The sequence below is a fragment of the Cryptomeria japonica genome, chromosome 11 (genome assembly GCF_030272615.1).
Source record: "Cryptomeria japonica chromosome 11, Sugi_1.0, whole genome shotgun sequence".
In the NCBI taxonomy this organism is placed as follows: Eukaryota; Viridiplantae; Streptophyta; class Pinopsida; order Cupressales; family Cupressaceae; genus Cryptomeria; species Cryptomeria japonica.
In genome coordinates, this window is record NC_081415.1 from 104,256,536 (window position 1) to 104,271,871 (window position 15,336).

Genomic DNA, 15,336 nt, shown 5'->3' on the forward strand with positions numbered 1-15,336 from the left:
AAGAATCAGGAAAAGTGCAAGAAAGAAGGCACAAGAGACACCCCCCCTTTTCACTAGTCTCAAAAATCACCCCCCCCAAATATTATAAGGTTGGCACTTTATAATTAGTGCATTTACAAGGCTTTTTATGAGATTACAATTCTTTAAGAAACCAATAGAGATTTCAAATACAAATAATTTGAGACAAGATCTGAAACAAATCAGCCTTATAACTGCTTAATTTATCTCAATGCCTTTCCAACAACTATTAGTTTTTGAAAAACAGAGTTGTGAGGAGAAAGATATGACCAGTTGAAGAGAAAAAGAAGCAACTGATACAACCTTTAATATCTGATAGAAAAAGGCAAAAATTTCAATTAGACCTGCAATAAGGGAGAGTGCTCATTTCCAGCTTTCCATCAAGTATTTGTTTGCAAAAATCTAACACCCGAGGCAAAAGTTGTGCAACTTTTAAGAAATGTTGTTGAATTTCCCTAATAGAAAAATGGCTTAGGCCCTATTCAAACTCGATTTCTGCAAAATTTATTCATTTTCTGGAAATACCATCCAAAACACAAAAAAATTTCGATGCTGAGAAGACAACTCAGAAATCGTTTTTTGTGAAAGTGAACAAAAGTTGAAACACTAAAGCCGAAATGAAAATAGCTCCAATAAAAAAAATTTACTCTGATTTTTTACTGTGTCCTCCAAACTCTGATTTTGGTGAAGTAAAAGTCACTTTTGACTTTGTCAAGCCTTATGGACACTCTGGAAATTCTTATTAAGCATCCTATATTACCACAAAGCTGCAATCACCCAGATCTTACAAGGACACATACATGTAAACAAGATTTAACTAGAAGCTATTTTCCTTTAAATTGTTCTGATTCTCCAGATCACACGAGAATGTAGGAGAAGAGCATACTTAGTTTTTAAGGAAAATATTAGCTATATAAAAGTCTCAAATCCCTCAAATAAATTAAGAAAAACAATGAGCTATATCAAACAATAAGCTCTGATACCATGTGAAATTTTGCGAGAAGCGAGAACCGAGCCAAGATCTGATGTCGGTCGTAGATCACATGCAACTCCTCATGCAATAGATAATGAAAGATCAAAATAGCTGAATGAAGATAATTTTGATATGAGAGAGAAATAGAGACAAAGAAGAGAATTTGGAGAAGACTCTCACTGAGCTATCACTTCACCTGCTTGACTAGTGAAGGTGAGAGTATAGTGCTTATTATATAGAAAAATATAAGCATATACATCCAAGGGGTGCATTAACTCCTATTCCCCATAAAAAATGGGAGGTTTTACCTTCTTGGTAAATGCCAAAACATGTGGCATAACCTCCTTACATGAAGATAAAAAAGGAGTTGAGAAAGTTGGCACATAAGGCCAAAAGAGGGTGTGAAACCCAACTACCCCATAACCCACTTAGGAAATGACAAAATAGTGGTTATGAGAGGTGGCACAACAAGCCAAAAGAGGGTGTGAAACCCAACTACCCCATAACCCACTTAGGAAATGACAAAACAGTGGTTATGAGAGGTGGCACAACAAGCCAAAAGAGGGTGTGTAACTCAACTACCCATGTGAGGTGGAGAGTTACACATGTAGCTAAAGTATTTCACCACGTGTCCTCATATAAACCACTCCTATTAACCTAAGCAAGCTTAAATAATATATGTGTAGGAAAAAATAAATATCCCCTAACATAAGGAAAATAAAAAACCTACACTAACACAACTCGTACGAGTAAACTATCCTATACGAGTTTCTATTCCACACAAGATGACAAAAAGGTATATGATGAAATAACTCGTACGATTCAAGGGTATACACCATACAATAAAACTAATGACTTAATACGAGCAAAGAAAATTAGCTAGTTACTCGTATGAGAAACCCTAGTTGGCCATACGATAAAACGACTCCACAGAAACTTGAATGAAGTTTAGAAAGAACAATTCAACAAAAAATTCAAGAAATTTGGAATAAAAGATGCTTAATATCAATCACTTACTAATGCTGGGTAGTTTCGAGGTCGATTATGTCATCTCTGGCGCTCGAATCGGTGATCTGGAACGGGAATTGCCATTTTGCTCTAGAGAAGGTTTTTGAAATTTTGAACTTTGAGAGGTAAAAATGAATTGAAAATGACCCCTTCAACCCCTTATATAGGCGAAACCCTAATTTTCAAACTTGCTCCGATTGACACAAAATTTGTACTCTTAGCTAAATCAACCATCTCGAGTCCATTTTCGGGATCGAAATTGAAATCTAATGTAAATTTTATAGTCACTTGTTTGCAACATTGACCACTTGGCACTTTCATCTTCACGTCATTCTTCACATCACTTTGCACTCAAATCTTTTCTAAATCAATTCTGATCTCAATTTGATTCTCCAATTAATCGTCATGCTCAGATTATCATCGGTATGTCATTTTATTAAATAAAATTGCCTAACATTACTTTGATCTCGCTATCTTTCAATTTCGCTCCCAAGGGGGTATACTCATTACGTCAACATTATCAGTAATTACATCATCAAAAGTCAAGAAATTATTCAAATCTTCATCTAAAGTTGAGAAGAAAATGTCTTCAATCAAAGATTAATCGAACTTCAGTCAATATCTAGGGGCATGTCAAGTTTGTTCTCATCTAAATCAATCTTCAAATCAGTGTTCAGTTTCATTGCATCAAATCAAGTTGGACATTCTATTTCGCCAATCAGTTCTTGTTCAATCAAGTTCAAAATCAGTTTTATCTCTTCGCTCAACCAAGTCTTGTTCAATCAAATTCTAGATCAGTTCTCATTTCTTGATCCATCAAGTTCAAGAACGATATCTCATTCTTCATCGGTCCTAGTTCAATAAAGTTTAGGATCGATATCGCTCTAATCAACCTGTTCAACTTCATCACTTCAAATCAAGCTGAACATCTTGCTCTTCATCGATTTGTGATCCATCAAGTTCAGAACTGATATCTATTTGACATCAACTATTCTTTGACTCAATGTGTTGCTCACACATCAATTCAAAGAGGGGTAAATTTAATACCCTAAAATGGTCACCTAAACCATGGGCCCCTAATCTCAACTACATCACTAGGGTCCTAACCAAAGGTAATTAAGTCAAGCATAATCACCTAATTAATTAACTCCTCAATCATCAATTTTACATGGCAAATAAATCATTATATATTAATTAAATATTTATTTAATTAATTAATCATTCCAAGTAAATCATTTTAATCAATTATCCTATTTATTTAATTAAATATATGAGCTTATTTAATTAATAAATCATTTTGCCATTAAATCATTAAAAAGAAATTAATTTGAAAAAAGAATTAAATTGAAAAATCTCAAAAAGGCAATTAAATATCAAAATTAAATAAAAATACGAAATAAATCAGTTTTTCTGATTTTATCTTAAATTTAGTTCAATTTCCTTTAAAGTTGAGAAAAGTAGCCAATCACATCAATTCACTTGGATTGTGCTTCCTCTTGGAGAATCTTGACCACTCATCATTAATCGATCTTGACCATTGGTCTCTCTTTGGATTTTTTATAAATTTAGGCTCTCGTCTCTCATTCAGATTTCCTAGAGATTTATTGTTATTATGTTGTTTTTGCTCTAGGTTCATTGATATTTTGTGCATTGAGAATATTAAATCTTAGTTTATTGCATATTAGTTTAATCATTATTTATTTAATTCATCTAGCTCAATATTCACTCATCTAGCTTACTCTTGCATCCATTTAGCTCAATTTTGTGCTCATATAGATTAAAACCTTCATTTAGGTGTCATCTAGTCACCGGTATTGCATAAAGAAATCTGAGAGCAAGACTAAAACTCACATCTATTAGAAGGAAATAGGTCGCTTTGTAGTGGTTTTATTATTCATTGTTTAATATTTTACTAACCATACATCTAATGACTTATTGAAGTGTTGTGTATTCAAATACAGATATAGGTCCACTTTTCACACACACATTATGTAGATACTACATGTTGAACAGTTCTAGATGCTAAAAGGGGGGATGTGGATCAACATATATTAATACTTAACCACTTTAACCATTTATCTACCATTAATTCCAATTAGCATGTGTGCAAAAGTAAAAAATTGAAAAACAAAATAAAAATCACACATGAAGACCAACATTTTACATGCAAAACCCAATGAAGGAAAAACCACAATGAGAACTATCCCACTATATGAAAATAACGTACAAATTTTTAGGCTCAAGGCCAAGGAAGCTCACTACTCCTAATTTGGACTTGCAAGACAAAGGTGCACAACCTTAGGGAAAAATAAAATAGACCTACATACACTAAAGATCACTTCTTTAGGGAAAGATACAATAGATATGAATACAATGAATCAATATAGTTGAACTACAAAGAAACACATCCTCTAAAATGCAAGTTACAGTTCATTGTTATTACACATATGAAACTAACACCATTACAGTTCAACTACACTTGAAAACCTTTACACTCACAAGATACACCATACACAACTTCATATCTCACATACTCAACTCCTCACTTCCTTTGAACAAATTTCATCTTTATATACCATTCACAACCAAAGAAACATCAATTAGGTCAACCTAATTAGATGTAACATGTAGGATATAAATAGTCAGCCCAAAAACAATCTCAAAGGCAATGAGAAAGGAAGAATTAAACATGTGAAGGATCACACCATGTCGACACACCTTCCTATCCATCCCAAAACAACTCCTACAACTGTGCACGCTACCACACAAAACAAAGATATATAGGTCGGCTCCAAAGGACATAACCATTAAAATAAACCAACCAAACTTACTCAAAACATGATTCAGACCACCAAGACTCTTATGGATGCACAACATAACATCACCTAGCACTAACATTGCTAAATCATTAAGTTGCCCCATTAGAACAACTAAAGGTGGAGGAATGCAACCCATTCCTGCAAACTGTCACATTGTCACCATACAAGTCAATACTCACAGCATCACAACATCAGCTATAGATCAAATGAGAACATAAAACTGGGATATATCAATAATTTGCATCCACCAACATCATACTACAACTGCAAGCAATGACGAAGCAATGCTCCATAATGTGGACTATAAAAATATACCCAATTTGATAGACTGTTCACCACGACAACCACCTTTAGTCAACTTCAATTTTCGACCACAAAATACATCTCCGAATTTCAAAAAAAGTCATAAGACAATTGGTTATACTATCTAAAGAAACTACAATGATTGCATTACTCTAGAACACAACTAATTAACCTTCTAGAACAAAGTTATCGTCAATGACAACACAACTCATATTTGCAATAATTTGTAGTACCCCTTTCTCAATTAGACTTTTAGACTCATGTTTGACATCTGTTGACTCTTTTAGTGGATACATTATTGTGATATTTTTCTTAGACATTATGTAGTATAGTGATATGATTTAATTTGATTTGCAGTATATGTTTCATGCAATATTTCCTTATGGATGTTTAAGGTGATTTTATTGGATTACTGTCATGGACTGACATATTTACTTTATACATGCAATGTATTATATTCATGTTTCATGTTTGTAAGTGTATGGGGTGCGAGGGAATGATTTTCATTCACTCACTCCAATGAGACATGGAATGTCACGATTCTCCTTCATCGGTGTGTGTGTTGTGTCTTTTATATATATATATATCTATATGCGCATGTGGTTCTTTGATGCAGAACATTGCAGGTACAAGTACCAGGTAGGTACGGGGTATCGACTCCATCTAATTTCACAAGTCTGAGCGTACCTTATTTATCCAATGGGAGTGGAAGAGATAGTGGTTAGCCCCTAAATTGACCCGTAGTTACACTCATGTGAGTGTTATCAGTCAAGCGTCATTTCCCGTTTGACGGTATGCAAGTCTTGGCCCTTTGGCATTTTCATTTTGTGAGCCATTTGGTGGTTATTTCTCATTTTGTGTGCCTCCTTCTAGTTAGAAAAGTTAGTTTGAATGAATTGTATTATTTCCTATTGGTGTATTTAAATTAAATTAATATGTCTTTGTGATTAATGATTTAGTTAAATAAATTGAGTTATTAAATTTAAATGGCTAAAGTGCATGTTATATTTAAGAAAACTAATTGTATTTATTTGAGAAAGGAATAAATTTAAAAAGTATGTTTTTTGAATTTTTTATTTATATGTTGAAGTTATTTTCAATTCAAGGAAAAAGAAATGAGAAAAAGAAAATATCTCCATTGACCTTTTTGAAAGAGATTAGATTTTACCTTTTTGGGGGAAATTTTCTATTGGTTGAATAAAACTTTTAACCTAAACATTTTAGGTTAAAATATTTTCATATATTTCCTGAGAATTCACAGGAAGGAAAGAGGAAAATTTTGGAAGCCAAGTTTTGAAAACAAAATTGGAAATTGGATTTTTGGATTTTTGGATTTGGTGTGCAGGTTGAAGCTCATCTTCAATTTTCTTCCAGGAGTGCATTTAAGGTTGGGTAGATTTTATTCATTCCTTTTGTTGCAAAAAATTGAAATGTTTTAAAATCTTCCTGTGTGTATGTTTGGGAATTCATGGAAATCTTTTGGAAGTTTTAAATTTAGTTTGAGTTGTGGGAATAGAGTGTTTTATGTTTTATTTTATCTCTTCCCAACTTAGTTTGTTAATTTTGAAGAAATTAGTTTTTTGTGTGTGCTTTCAAGTTGTATAATTTGTGTTAAATCTCTTCATTACTAGTTTGGAAGTAATAGGTTTATTTTCTATTTGTTTGGAAATTTTCAATTGTTTAAGAACAAAGGTTACATTGGCAAAAAATTTACAAATTGGCCTCCCTATGTGTGTTCTTGATTTTGTTTTTCATTTGTGTAATAACAATGACAATTTGGATTAAATCCTCTCTATTTTGGTTAAATTTGTTATGAATTTTGCCCAAAATCATTTGATTTAGGTCTTATTTGTATATATTTGTAAACAAAAAACTTTATTAAGAATTTTTCTTTTAAATGATTTTTCTATTTACTCTGTTTTTACAAAGTGCATTTTGTGCAGAAATTTTACCAGTAATTTTATTAAATTTTAAAAACAAATAAAAATATATATATATATATATATATATATATATATATATATATATATATATATATATATATATATATATATATATATATATATATATATATATATATATATATATATATATATATATATATATATATTATTGACCCACGTGGTAGGGGACCCACCGTCCCCCACCACGTGGGATGGTAGGCGCTACTACCATTGGTAGTCACTGCAATCATATGGTAGCAGTGCTACCATTGGTAGTCACTACCCACTGCCAAACATCAGTCATCTATTAAATAAAACAAACATATTTAGTTAGCTGTGCTTTTTGCAGCATGGGAAAAATTATAACGGTTCATCCAATTTTTTTGATATTCGGATTTTTTATGTTTTATAATATATGTGTGTGTGTGTGTGTGTGTGTGTGTGTGTGTGTGTGTGTGTGTTGGTGTAAATAATTATTCATCTTGGATATTATTACACTTACTTAAGTTTACTTAGGAAATGCATTTCATAGTAGTTTGGGTATGAGACACTTGGGTGTTTGTGCCACATTGGGATAGTGTGTGTAGGAGAAATTCCACCTTTTATGGTGTTGATCTTGTTGTTACACTCCACATTCAGTGGGTGATCCACCTCATGTGGACTATTATATTATTTCTCCTACCTACCCTTGTTTCTTATTGAGCCACATGTCATGTTTGTGTGCTCACATATCCCTAGTCTTGCCTATATAAGCAAGCTCATCTACATTGTATGTAATTTTGACATTATTGATCATTTTCTATTGATGAGAATACAGTTTATTCTTGTCCTATATTGTGTCTCTATTTTGTACATTTCATTGAGCTCTTGATCTTGGCAAAATCTCTCTCTCTCTCTCTCTCTCTCTCTCTCTCTCTCTCTCTCTCTCTCTCTCTCTCTCTCTCTCTCTATATATATATATATATATGTATGTATGTATGTTTTTAAATGTAAATTTTCCTTTATGATTATTGTTAGTAAATTAGCTTTATCTATTATTTAAGCTATTTTTAGATAAGATATATACACATAATAAGATTTGTGTATACATTCATCAAATATATAATTATATACATATATTTATATATATATATATATATATATATATATATATATATATATATATATATATATATATATATATATATATATATATATAATGTGGTTTTTAATATTTTTTAGAAATCGTATTATTTGGGAAAATTAAATTAAATGATGCTTTTGTGGAAAATGTATTATTTAATATGGTATGTTTTATTCATTAAGTTATCATGATTTTTGCTTGTTCAAAAATAAAAGGGGGCATTTGGTTATTTGTGGTTAGTTTAAATTCTAGCCTTATTAGATTAATGACGACTTTGAATTTCTTTTAAACAGTGTGGTTGTGTTTTATTAAATTTTAAATGTTGAATTGCAAGTATATATGATTTTATTATTTTCCAAAGATTGTTTGAAATATGATCTTAGTGAATTGGTATTTCTTAGCAAAGGGCTTATTTCGTTGCAATTCTTGTAAATGTTTAGTCGTCATGTTGTATTTGTTGTACCCTCTTGATCAGGTGTTGTCCTTATAACCTTGTCATTTTAAACCATGATGTGTTTGTTCCTTATGGTTAAACAAGGGTTAGTAAGTTTGTGTATTCATCACTTGTGTTTGTAGTGGTTTTATGGCTGTCAGTATCGCCATAGGGTTCTCATCATGAGACTGTGATTGTATAGTGGCCTATGGGAGAGTGGCTTTCAAGTGGGGGTTGTGCCCGAAGTGGTTGGCTGGATAACCCCTCAAAAGTGAGTTAATAAGTGATAACCTAATAATTGATTAGGGGGTGGGTAGGTCTAAACATTAAATAAGATATTGTACCCCGCACATGGTTGAGTGCTCGTATAGACTCAAGATGTAGTGGGAAGGCTTGGAATGGAAAACTGACCACCTTGTCTTCACGAAGGGTTGGTAGAGTCCGCATGAGTCTTGGATGGAACTAGGGGTTTGGGAAAGGTTACCAGGATAACCCAGGTTGGGGGTCAGGACCTATGGATGCCTACCTAGGGTAACCATCATAAGCTATGCGATGACACTCTCTCTTTAGGGTCACTAGTGTATTGTGATGTTGAGTTCACTTGGAGTATTGTGGAGTCACTCTTGTATTGTCGACCATGTTTTTCTTGTGCTTGCTTGAGGGTCTTCTGCTATCTCCCAGCACGGTGGGGTGATTTCATTTTGGGATCACATGGTCAGGTGGTAGTGCCACTTCCCATCAGATGTTTATGTTTGTGTCTTCATGCAAGGATTGGCTTCGCAAATATTTTTGTGGTTTGCATTTCTTGTATCATCTCATGCTGGAGATTTATGTATTTGAGACCTACATGGTCATTTGTATCAGTGGATTATGTAACCTTGGTATTTGGTAAATATGTAATTTTATATGCATTATTGGAAGCCATGTAATAGATGAATAATGTAATCTTGTTATTGGATGTTTATTTTATTAGTTATCCTTATTCTTTGTGCAAATGCCTTCTTGAAGAGTAATATATATTGTAATACTTTCAATCTTTAAATGATGTAATCTATTATGTGAATATGGTTTATTGTGTCCAACAAGTAATTGATGGATAAATGGATTAACCTTTCTAATGGAATTTAACCTTTCGAATTATTCTTCGTTGGTAACCCTTGAGGAATTCTTTGTGTTGGACTTTCGCTTGTGTAATAAATGAGCAATGTAGTAATTAAACCACTTCATATGGTTTAACTTAAAAAAATTAGTTGTTTAGTTGTGTGGTTTTTCCTTTAGGGTTTCTGGCGGGGCATTACACAATCTCCCCCTTTTTAATTCATGGAAACACTTGTGCCAACTCCAAACTATTACCATATCACTCCTAAATGAACTCTCTCCCCCTTTGACATCAAGAATGAAGGGTGTCTCCATAACACAAACTCAATTATTGTATACAACTTCCCCTTAGCATATGAACAAAATTCAAAACCAAATTGTATTTCACCAACCTTCTACTTATCCACTTATGTATATACATGAACAAAATTGTCTTACTAATAAAAATTAAGGATTCTGCATAATTGGGGGCATAATGCCCTTGTGAATAGACTTGAGATGAGACCAAGTGGTCTTCCAATCATTTTTGTAGAGATAAAAATTTTGTGTTGATGTTCCATCTTCAAAAGAAGATCATTTGCCTCCTTGTGAGTACCTAGAACCTTCACTAAATGATCCAACTTATGAGAGTCGGCAAGACATCTCACCATGCTGGTGAGCTGCAAATATACAATATTTCTTATATGACCAAATTATGCCTTAATATTTCCCTTTTGATTAATTAGAAGTTTTAATTACATATACAAACTCTTTATTTGCATTCTACCATTACTATCTACATCCTTCTTCAAATCTACAATACTAGATAATCATACAATTTATGCTTCCAAAGTGTCTATTTGACCCTAAATATCTTTGGTGGATACATGCCACTAATGACAAAATTGATATGACACCACTATATCCCTTACATTCTTGTCAAAAATTACTATTCTTTCCTACAATCGGCTATGTGCAATTGCACTTTAATTCACTAGTTCTTCTAATCTCTTTACTTTTGTTCTCTTTCCAACATCTTTTAAAATTGTTGATTCCAAGTTAGAAGCATAATCCTTCAAGCCATTAAGTATATCTTGTAGATACTCCTCATCACTCAGAGTCTCATCCAACACAACTTCTAGAATTTTCTCATGGAGAAACTCTATTGTATCTTTTATCAACTCTATGCACTGGATTTGTGATTTGATGTACTTCTTGCACGCAGAGTGGTGATGTATATCACCAAATTGTAACATGTGTAGGGGGGAAACTAGTTAACGTTCGTCTCACCTCATGTTATAGGTACTTGAATTATCTCAATGGTAACAACTGGTTTAAACTACAACTACAACTTCAACAATTCTGATGCAGAGTCTCCTGGAGGACTAGAAGGTTCTCCACCAAACACAATATTTCTTTCTTCCTCTGTCTTGTTTTTTTATTCTTGATCTTTCTATGCATCCTTCTAGTCTTCTTATAGGAGAATACAAAGTATTATTTATCTCTTCTATGGCCTTACCTATTGCATCCTCAATATGCTTGACTATCCTCTTTCTTTTGTTCTAAACCTTGTATTGAGAGCCTAAAAATCCTTAGCTCTATCTTCCTTGTACAAAATATTGCACACCATATCAAAGGCTTGTGGTTTCGCATTGGATTCTCTCATCAGTGCATCCTTCCTTCTTTTTGTTAAGGCTTCCAACTATTCCAAGGTAACTTATCCACAATATTATTCACATTCTTATCAAAAGTAATCAGATATCAGATAGTAGTTTTTTTTATCCTCTCTTTCTCTATCAAAGTGGCATCGTTATATAATTCTACAGACACCTACAAGGAATCGTGCTGACAAATAGAATTTACTAGACTGCCAAAATTAAGTGATTGATAATCAACCAAAGCGGAATCGGTCTTCTTCTTTTCCTTTTCCTTCCTTGGTTCTTTCTTTATCACATCCTTCCTCTTCTTTGTAGGGGTCTCTATCGAAGAGACCAAAGTTCTCTTTCTCTAACTGAGAGGCACAATGTTCTCTTCTTCTTTAGCATCCTCTTTCTTTATTGTTGTCTTTGTAGACCTCTTTCTAAATTAGAAAATTTTCTTTCTACACTTCCTCATCTATGTTGTTACTATCAACTTTCTCAACATTGGGTTCTAGACCAACTTTCTTTCTTGTTTCCTTTTGTTTATGTCTTCGTCATTTATTGTCACTTGATACTACCCTCACTAGGGTTCTAGAGGAACCCATATTTATCTAAGGAGAGATGAACACTAACCTAGTTCTCCTTTGTTCTTGCTTTCCAAAGCCTTCTTCTATTGTGGTAATATTAATATTTTTGTACAAGTTCTTCATCTGCTTTGCATGTGTGGTCTCAACCTTCTTCTAGAGCATATTGTTCAATAATTCAATTGTAGTCCCAAATATTTCTACACTCTAATCTCTCAAGAACTACAATAGGGTCTCTATATTCTTCACATACTCCTCTGATATCTCATAGGGTAACTCAAGAAGCCATGCACTCCTTGTCTCTACTACCTCAATGTAACAATCATCCTTACTAACTAGAAAGGTGTCCCAATTCTATACTTTCAGACCAAATTGGTAGGAACCCTCTCTCTTTCCTGCATCTTTTCTTGAAAATTCTTAAATCATGTAGAGTTTATAGCATTATACACTTTTGTATCATTATTAAAACTTATGGTATGATGTTTTATTTGCACTATTATAGGTGTGAACTTATTCCACACTTTACTCTTACCACCTGGGAGCTCATTCATGAACATAAATGTCAGGAATATGATTAGAGACCCATCCTTGAATGGATATTTGAATTTCTTTGTCTTGTCTAGATTATCCAGAAGTTTAACTGTCTCAAAAGTTCACACAAATCAAAATTGTATCCTTAAACCACCATATGATAAGTGCAGAGTGTATAGTGGTGGTAGTGGCAAAACCCTCATGGTTCTGATAGTAAATTTTATACAGCAAACCCTTGGTGACATAGCCTACACCTGAATCAATAATGTCCTCAATATCCATAGCTCTTTGTCATATGTTGCACATGTAATCTCAAACATAGTATCATTCTTCACCAAATTCAAAACAAGAGTGTTAGAGAAGCATATAAGCCCTTTTAAGTCCCTACTGGCATCCTTCATGATCTTGTGTGAGAATTATAGAAATATAATATCTCCATGAATTCAACTCAAGATTATTTGAATCTATGCATTCTCATAGCTGAAATCAAGGAACTCCTAAATATTTAACCCTTTAAGGAACACAAATGGACCACTAAGAGGGGGGTTGAATTAGTGGTAATAAAGAAAGTTTAGCTTACTAAATGATCTAAGCTTTAATACCATAAATCCAGAGACTATGAGCAGAGATATTAAACATATTTTCACACACACACATAAGGAAAACTCATAACACAATATCTACAAGGAAAACCCATGATGGGGAAAAACCTCGATGAGAAATGTTGCTAGAGTCTACTACTCTAATCCAACCTCACAATGGAATTTTTTTATTACACATTTATGGGCCCCAACCCAAAGAAGAACCCAATCAAGTGATCACAATATTTATTATCATCAATCCAAAGGAGAACCAACCCCCTATCTAAGCTCCCACTCAAATGATTACAATAAAGATAAAAGTTATAGCTGCAAGTTGAGTACCTTGTTGCAAATGAGGTTTTGCAACTCACTATGTTATTTGCGTTTGAGAGTGATTATTCTCTAGTCTACTCATAAGCTTCATCCTCTTCTCGCTGGTCTCTACTAACACTCCTTCCCTCTCCCTTTTCTTTGTACCAGCTCTTCTAATCTCTACTCTCAGTTCAGTTCTTCTTCTCTACCTCAGTCGGTGTGGACAACCTTCTAGATTCTCTCCACCCTAGTCATCTTCTCTTCAACTTTGTCTTATCTACTCTTAGGTCTCTGGACTCTATTTTCCACCTCTATGGTCTTATCTATCTACTCCCTTCTCTTGGCTCACTGCTCTGAAGTTTGCAACTTTTGTCCTTTGTTTCTACTTCCCTTGGTGTGAATTATCTATTGTGTTAATCACACTCTCTAAGCGGCTATCACTCCTTTTGTGCTTTCAAGTATTCTCTTATTTTTATGTCTTGCATTCAGGTTTAGCACATTCTCCTCTTCTCTCTTCTTTGTACGCTACCTCGCTTCACCCACACTAACTCTCATATCCCCCACACATCAAATCAGACTATTAACCTTTTTCTAACAAAGTAGCTCCACTTAATGGTCATCATCATAACCCCAGGATTTTCTCTCCAACAAGGAATTTGAAAATGATTTTCTTGAGGCCCTAAAAAATCTTCCTTTCTGGTTGATTGGATGCCATCATTTATTGTATCCTCTCTATCTTCAGATTTCACTCTAAGTTTATATTATTAGTTTTAGTAATCTTCACTTGCCTATAGTCATGACACCTTGTCTTCTGAAGATCTCTTGATATTCTTGAGCCACATAACAATCTACTACCTATTCTCCATTAAATGTAACCTTTTCTCATCTCCACATGTGATGAATTCTGATTGGATTGCAAACTACCACCTACTATGTGTCCATGTAACCAATTTCTACAAGAAAAACCTCTCCTTTCATCTAGATGGAAATTGATTTGTCTCATACCTAGCACGTCCTTCACATCTCCTATTAAGTCATTGGGTAAGACTTTGTTAGTTATCCACATGGAGTCACATCTGAATCGGCATTGGATGAACATCCATCGCATTCTCTGCATCATAAAATATACCTATGAGATGGCGAGATAGTGAACTATCTTCCATCTTCTTATCTCGCAAGAACATTTGTCATCAGTCCTCATTCCTACGGGCTGGTGGGATGCATGTTTCCACATTGTGATACTTACCCATAAAGTCCTTTTTGTCTAGTCTCTCTTGATGTGGGATGGTGGGGTACCGATTTCAACACTGTGGTTGTTACCCTGCAGTGCCTTTTGTCCTTAGTCTTCTTTGCCACGGGATGAAAAGATGCATCATGCTTCTCTTCACCATATTACTCCATAGGATCATTTTACTTTGGTCTTCCTCATGGGATGGCAGGGCCACCAATTTTTCCACATTGGATATTTACCTTTTTGCCCCATGGTGTCTTTTGTCTTCCTTTTCCCTTGCCACAAGATGATGAGATTAATCAATCATCTTCCTTCTTGTTGTCCCGCAAGGTCCTTTTCCTCCAATCTTCCCAACTGCAAGATAGCAGGGAACACCTCTTCCTTTATATTTTTGTTACCTTGTGAGGTTCTGATTCTTCCAACCTTCACATCGCGGGATAGTGGAGCATCAATTTTAACACTGTGGTGATCTCCCGTAGAGTCCTCTTTCTCCATTCTTCCTATCCACGAGATGGCAAGGCACTATTTCATCAAACCTTGTTGTTGGCACTATTTTGCCAAGACTTTGCACCCATTATAATGAACAAAACTATGTCGCTATAGTTCCAAGGCACCGACAAGAAGCAATTTGGGTTTTGCCAAAAGGCAAAGTCTTACCAAAAAAGAAACATCATCAGTAAGACACATCTAGTATCACATCAAAAAGGAACATTATCATCTAAACTCCCCAGTTGTATTTCTCCAAGCCTCCTAAAGGTCA